The 7904-nt window shown below is 41.7% G+C and overlaps 1 pseudogene; it reads left to right on the top strand.

Annotated features, from left to right (window-relative positions):
• The first annotated feature begins 335 nt into the window (after positions 1 to 335).
• Positions 336 to 7035, top strand: LOC119310895 (annotated as a pseudogene).
• The last annotated feature ends 869 nt before the right edge of the window (positions 7036 to 7904 follow it).

The following is a 7904-nucleotide window of genomic DNA, read 5'->3' on the forward strand; positions in this document are numbered from 1 at the left end:
CGGTCGGCAGGGTGGGCTGTCTCTTTTAGATACCGATGAAGCAGCATTCCATCCTTCTGCAACACATCAGTTTTAGAGTCCCGCTTCGGTCTGCAACACATCTCTACTCCTAATGTCTCAGTTGGTAGTCTCCGTTTCGGGTTTATTTTCGTCCCACCGACTACGGTAATTTTTGGTATTTGCTCCCACCTCCCGCTCAGCCGCGATGAACCAGAAAAAACCCTCCGTCCGAGTCCCCCACCCGCCCCCACTCCTCCCGTCGCACCCATCTACGTACAAGCGAAGGAAAAAAAGCCTACGAAAATTAACCGACGAAAAAAAACCTACGAAAAAAAACCAGCGAAAAAAAACCGTCTGGCAACGTGCGAACGAGCGAGCGAAGCCTTCGCCCTCGAGCGACGCCACACCAGATCCTTCGCCGTCGCCCTCGCAGCCGCCGCCGATCCCCTCCTCCATCTCCCTCCCTCAAACGCCGCCGCCCGTCTCTGCCGCCCCCGCCACCTCCCGTCGCGGCCGCCGCCCGTCGCTGCCGCCCCCGCCACCTCCCGTCGCGGCCGCCGCGCCCAGCTCCAGCCACGGCCGTCGCGCTCACCTCCAGCCGCGGCCGCCGCCCCCACGTCCCACCGCGGCCGCTGCCCTGCCCCCTCGAGCAGGGCGTCCTCAAGTGCGGCAAGGGCCTCAAGCTGCAGAAGCGCCTGGCCTCGAGCGTCCTCAAGTGCGGCAAGGGCAAGGTCTGGCTCGATCCCAATGAGGTTAACCCACCCCCTTCCTCTCTCTCCCTCGCCGAGCGTCTTGATTTTCTCGCCTATTCCGTAGATCTGTGGGCAGGTGGTGCTCCATGCGGTTTAGGTGAATCAAGGCGGGTAGATCCCTGCTTGCTTGTGCGGCGCTTGCTCATAGATCACATGAGCAGCCTTGGGTTGCCGGGATTAATGTTCTTGGGATAGCTGATTTTTTAGCTGAAACATCATATAGCTGACCACTCTTATGGATTTGATTTTGTTCTGATGTCCCATGATAGCTATGGGATTGTGATGTTGCCACTCTGATTGTGTTTCAGATAGCAGATGAATCGGTGAGTCATGTAGATGCTTCTAAAACGCGACTCACTTAGATTGAGCATCCACGGCTGCTCTTATTTTTCCGTTGCGTGGTTAATGCATCTCCAAGTGTTTTACCCTGTTAAATTTACTTGCTTAGCTGCCAGAATTTGATAGTACGAATCTATATAGGTACAGTGGAGTCTAATGTAATTGATTGTGCATATAGTTCAATATTATGTGGTCTCTCCATGTGATAATTATGTTTCCTTGCAGGGCACTGGCGGACTGCAAAACACGTACGACAAGAGTTCGAACATTGTTTAAGAAATCCTTGCAAGCATGTTTCTCCATTAGCTTAGCCATGCTAACTCGTTGAAGTTAATTCTACTGATGAAGCTAATAGAGTTGCTGCTTCAGATGTTGCTTTACCTTCATGCGCAATTGACTTCTTGCAATGAAACTAATAGAGTTGCTGGTTTCGGTGTTCTTTTACCTTCATGTGCACTAACACAACACAACATAGTTGGATTATACTGAAGTGGTTGCGTCGTTAGCTTAACCATGATAACTCCATGTAAATCCTCTGCTAGTGACAGAGTTTAGGTGTTATTTTACCTTTAATGCATTAACGCGTGTGTAAGCAGTCTTGTCTGTTAAGGTTCAATTGTTGCTTCATTTTGTGAATGTCAATCTCGTGGACCTAGCTCCCAATTATGTTCCTCAGTTTGTATTAGTAAATTTGTAGTTCACACGCACTTGAATGTCAGGGTATTGCAATCACATCCATTCTTATGCTGTATGTTGTTTGTTTATAATAGGAAGTTTTTGTGTTAGTTTTAACTCATATTTATGCGTACTTTGTACCTCTTATGTCCATTGATTCATAACTGAGCATAACTGTGATGCATTGTTTGGCTAAAACTTGCAGGGCAGAACATCCAGAAGCTGGTAAAGGGTGGTTTCATCATCAGGAAGCCTCAGAAGATCCACTCCAGGTGTCGTGCAAGGAGGGCACATGAGGCCAAGCAGAAGGGCCGTCACTCTGGATATGGTTTGTAGCTGCAACTTTAATTGGCACGATGGTGTTCATTTTTGGGGATATATGTTGTAACCTGTGATTCTGTTCTCTGCACAGGTAAGCGTAGTGGTACCAGGGAGGCTAGGCTCCGCACCAAGATCCTATGGATGCGGAGGATGTGCGTCTTGAGGCGTCTTCTGTGCAAGTACCGTGAGGCGAAGAAGATCGACAAGCACATGTTTCATGACATGTACCTGAAGGTCAAGGTAACATGTTCAAGAACAAGAGGGTCCTCATGAAGAGTATCCACAAGTCCAAGGCTGAGAAGGCAAGAGAGAAGACCCTCTCTGACCAGTTTGAGGCCAAGCGTGCCAAGAGCAAGGCAAGCAGGGAGAGGAAGATTGCGAGGAGGGAGGAGAGATTTGCTCAGGTAAGATGATGTTTTCACTTGAGCCCTTTCTATTTCCTTGCATAGTTAGATTTGTGTTGCATTATATTGGTACTGAAATACATGATGCATGCACATGTCTCCTCTTGGATGTTTCAGAGATGCTTATGCAGAGTTTCTTTAAACATTTTGGTTCACAGTACCAAGTAATGACTACCAACTTGTTTAATTCTGCAGGTGCGGGTGTTGCCGGTTGATGGTGGCCTAAGCATTTGAGTCTAACTGAAAGTGAACCGGAGCGATGTGCAGAAAAAAAAATTAGCACAGAGACTGAATTTGTATACTACTTAGAATTTATTAGGTATACTCCCTACACTTGTATATCACTTCTGAATACAAGTTCAGGTTATTACGTAGTATTATTGAATTTTAGAATTGAAGGTTACTGAATTTTGTACCAAGTCTACTGTTATGTATAGGAAGAACATGATCTAAAATATTGATAATGCATATAAACGGTGATTATCTACTCTTATGATGAAGATTCCTTGCTTCCCTGTTAAATACATGTGAACTACAGGGAATTATTTTCTAACATTCGTACTGGAAGAAACTATTTTCAGTTTTCAGGTTATGCCTTTCTTGCAATGATTGCATCTGTGAAGTTGATGCTTAATTACTTCCTACATTTAGAAGATCGTAACTTTTACTATACAAACATGCATGGTGAGATGAAGCGTTGATGAGTGTTGTGCATTTTGCAGATCAGGTTATATTTCCTTGGTAGCATGGCAGCAGCACCCAATCAGACCACAACCGCGGCAGGCGTGCTCTGCGATCTTGTCCACCGTCTCCAAGGCAGGTACGATCTACCCCGCCACTGAGAGCTGCCCCTCCTCATCACCATCAACGCCGGTGAGCTCTCCCTCTACTCTCGCCGCTACCCAGCTCCATCCACTATCTTCTACAATATTGTTGCGACTTTGTAATGGCTAGCCCAATTTTCTTTATTGCTGTTATGCCTTTTTTGCGAGTCAACGATTTTCTTTCAAATCTACAAATGGGTGCGTTTGTCTAACCATTATGTAAATGGCTGGAATCCATAATATGTGAAATTCCGGCACAGTTGCATGAAAAAGTGAGTATTGAGTAGGGATGTAATTCTTGCCGATTCAAATATCAGAATGTGTTCCAGAGACATAATAAAACCATCCTGAATCTTACGTTTTTAGCATGCTGAGATCTATACTACCATATATATACTTCTAATTACATGGTATGGAGATTTTGAATATTGGCACCTGATCTTTTATCTTATAATAGATCAGATGTTCCTGGTCAGCATCAAGGAATTGTTTTGAGACTTGTATCCATTTTTTCCCTGGTAAAATGTATGACAATATACCGTCCATGTTGGTGACCTATTGATCTTCTAATTTCTATATTCGCAAAACAAGATCTTCTAATTTCTAAAGATGTCTCTGACTTGCTCACATGCAAATAAATATAAGCTGCATCAAGTGAGCTTTCCTGTCAATAAGTAGCAATCAACCAAAAGAAAAGAATAATGCTCATCTGACTTGTTGGTTGTTTCTCACAATTATTTGATTGCCTTATAACCTTCAATTTAACATAGTGTTGCAGTTTGTGGCAAACTTATGGACTGGTCATACCTGTATTGGACGTTGCTACTGAACAACAAGTAGCTTCTCTTGTCTTCCTATTACGCCAACGAGAGCAGCCATCCTATTACGTGAGAAACCACCCCATGATTCCCTCCGCTGTCTGACCATTGCTATGATGGAAAGTTGAAAATACATCAGTGCAGAGTGCACTCGCTGCCATCAGATGCACTAGGAGTCAAAGCCGTCAATTGTGTTCTAGCCTCACATGTATGCAAGCTGTTTGACAAAAGGCTCCACCTACAATCTTCTTGAATTTTTCACGGTACAGAAAGAGTGAATAATGCACGTGTTGGGTGAAGTGCAGATGCTATGAACTCTTCCGGCTCTATTAATTCACATATGGTGTTAGTGCATTCTAATTTGTTTGGTACATATGCTGCAATGAACTCACAGCAGCAAGCTTTCCTTCTTTCTTTAGCATTGCTTTTCTACTACAATTGATGAAGGAGCACTGGCAACCTCAGGAAGTTGGGCGCCAAGGTGGAGTCCCTGCAGAAGTTGTTCACCCGGAAGGTCGTCTTCTCCAAGGCGTCTCTAGCCTTCGAACAGGACCGCTCCATCAAGGTATCTACTCATGTTTCCAATTACCAAACTTATCCTTTCACTTGGGCCGGAGGACAATAGATTTGTCTTAATCATTTGAATCCATTAATAAATCTTCTTCTTTGCTCGAGTTGAATCTGTGAAGACTCCCATGGAGTAATGTCGTCTTCGTCGGGCTGCAGTTATATGCCTAGGGGTGGTCAAACTGAAAAGTTCAGGGAAGATTCAGACTACATGTGGTAGTGCTGAACATTGTTTGGCCGTTCATCGAATGTGGTAGTGCGTATAGGGTTATAGCCTCGGGTTAAACTGAAAATCTATCTGGAATTTGGTTTTACAGTGTCTAAGTGTTAATGATGTCTAGAATTGCTGCAGATAAATTAGTTATTGTGGAGGTTATAAGACCATGTAGTGGTACATTGATTATCTGGCGCTGAGTAATTAACTGAACATTATTTTGATGTTCATCGATTGTAGCATTGCGTAGGCTGTTACAGCTTCAGTTTAAACTGAAAATTATCTAAAATTTGGATTTAGAATGTCTAACTGTGAATGGTGGCTAGCTTCGGTTGCACCCGAAATACCAAAGTTCACACTAAAATCTTTTTTTTTTACAAAACCTCTCGTAGCTGAGTTGAATTTCATTTTTGTTGGTTTAGTAGACGGAAACTTAGCATTGCCCCAAAATTCTGAAAAGATGGAGTATAATTTTTGTTTACTAAAAAAATGAAGTGACTTTTAACAGCTGGGGGTTATGTGATATGTTTTTCAATCGTGTTAATGTACACTTTTGGAATGTAGAATGGAACTATATCTGTTTGTTCAACTAGAGAGAGGAGCTGTTTTTCAACTGCATTAGTGTATACTTTCGGAACAAAAAATGATTTTTTAAACTTTTCCAATATTGGAAGATGTAAAATGTATACTTTTGGCTGCGCGGTGATTTTTTCTGGCTATCCTTGCAATGTATTGAAACTGATCATCTCTGATTAGTGTTGTTCCTACTTCTTGAAGGGTAAACCATTGAGTGGCAATTCCACATGTGTATTCATTGCAATTTGGATGTATGGCGTAGTGATTAGCAGCACGAAGTGCCAGGTCGTGTGTGTGTGTGTGTTGTTGGTACAGTATGCATTCTTGGGCCTGTATTGCGGAACTAACTTAGATTGCCTGATTGTTGTTTTTAGTATAGTATACCTTTTGTGGGCCTGAATTCTGAACCTTACTGATTTTTTTCCTTGTGTGTTAGTATACAGTTTTTTGGCCTAATTTGTTAACCTTATCCGGGTATTGATTTTCTGCATTCAGTGATGCACCCGCGGTCATGCGTATTTGTTAGTCTACTTTACTTATAGATTTAGTTGTTTTTATCAGTATCCACCCGTAGGTTAGTTAACTGAAATTTGTTGGGAGTGGTTCATTATGTTCTTTAACTGCTATACTGAAGCAGCGGATCAAAAAATTTAAAGACAATTAGATCTGAAGTAATTAATTAAGACTTGATGGTTGTGTTATTATTATAGTATATACATTTCTGGGCTGAATTGCAAATCTGATCGAAATTTCCTGGTTTTGTGTTATTATTATTATGGTATACTATTATGCTGGCGAGCTTTTTGTTAGTGCTTTTCTAACTGTCCTTGCTAAACTTTTGATACTCTCTGCAATGATGAAATGTTTCTGCATGTTAGTTAAGTACCAGGGCAACCATAAATGATGTTCCTTCCTTTCGTTGAGCTACCTTACTGTTATGCCGTCTAGCTTTTTGTTAATATACACACTGGAATTCTCTATTCTGGAACCCATGAACTCTTTGTCTCTTTCCTGTGACCTGTTTCTCATCTAATTTTGCTTGTAAGAAACATTATAGTATATTACGTGCTATGTAGGCGAAATATACATAATTGGTTCTCTTCTATATGCTTTCCTCAATGAATACACTTGGTTCACAAAAGCATTGGGATAATTAGCTGAACAAGTTTTGCAAATTTTTGTTTCTTGCATCTCCCCTGATTATTTCCTGGTACTTGTGAAATTGTTCAGATTACTTAGCTTCGTTCAACTGCCATTTTGACATGGACTGCAAGTGGTGCTAGGGTTTGGTTGCTGGATGGAAAAACACCAAGAACATACGTCATTACTCCAGCCACATGGAAGCAAGCATGCATGGCACCGTCCGCGTGGCCTGATTAGCGATTAACCACACGTATGGTCTACACGTATATACTTGTCAATCATACATATATATGTGTACCCACATATTCTTGATTAGTTGGTTTGGTTGATATATAAATACATTCTTAATTGGTCTACCAGTTCTTGTGATGTTACGATTGAAAAGAAATTATTGGGGAGTTATTCCATGGAATTAATATCGTGGTAATGGTCTTGCAATTGAAATAAATATTTTCTTGCAACACGTATTGGATCTGTCTTCTCCATGAACAGATGTGAACAAATGGTAGTTTTGTTTAGAACTATTTTCTTTTTCTTTTTTCACATGGGTGTCTCTCTTATCAAATTATACATCACACAATTACTGTTATGGTGTACGACAGTAGTACACTCTATTTATGTGCCCCAAAAGTGAATTAAAAAAATCATGAACCGTATGGAGAAGCACTGATGTGTTTTTGACTTGTAAAGACCATAACATTTCTATAGGGATGATACCCTCTTAGAGCAGATTAGTAAAGATGATTAAATGTGCTTTTGATCTTGAATTTGTAAAATATAGTATTTTTCTCCGGTATGCCATCCTTTGATGCATTTGATTTTTTTTCTCGATCTATTGTCTGGTGCAGCAGTAGTCAACATGAGATAAAGGTCTCAAAGAGCTATCTAGCATCTCAATAGGCCATTCAAATTAGCCCATAGAAAATTCAATTTTAATATGCCTAATAGGGACACTTAGCTAACTTATCATGTGTTTGTATTGGAGTTGACCCTCCTGTGTTTTTCATTCTCATTCATCAGACATGGAAAGGGGATCAAGATGCTAGATAGTGTTAGAAGTGAAATGTTTTTACTTATTAGGTGAGTTGGATCCTTCGTGCCTCCAGCTGTTTTATCCAACTAGCTACATGCTCGTTCGTTCCTACAGGTGTCTCAATGCTCATGCGGCCGTTGGGATGTCGCGATGACATGTGACAAAGGTTTCTTGGATCTTTTGCCAGGTGATGATGGATGGGACTGGGTAGGTGGAGGAGATGTAGGGGCGATGGCAG

Source organism: Triticum dicoccoides, chromosome 5B (genome assembly GCF_002162155.2).
Source record: "Triticum dicoccoides isolate Atlit2015 ecotype Zavitan chromosome 5B, WEW_v2.0, whole genome shotgun sequence".
Classification (NCBI taxonomy): domain Eukaryota; kingdom Viridiplantae; phylum Streptophyta; class Magnoliopsida; order Poales; family Poaceae; genus Triticum; species Triticum dicoccoides.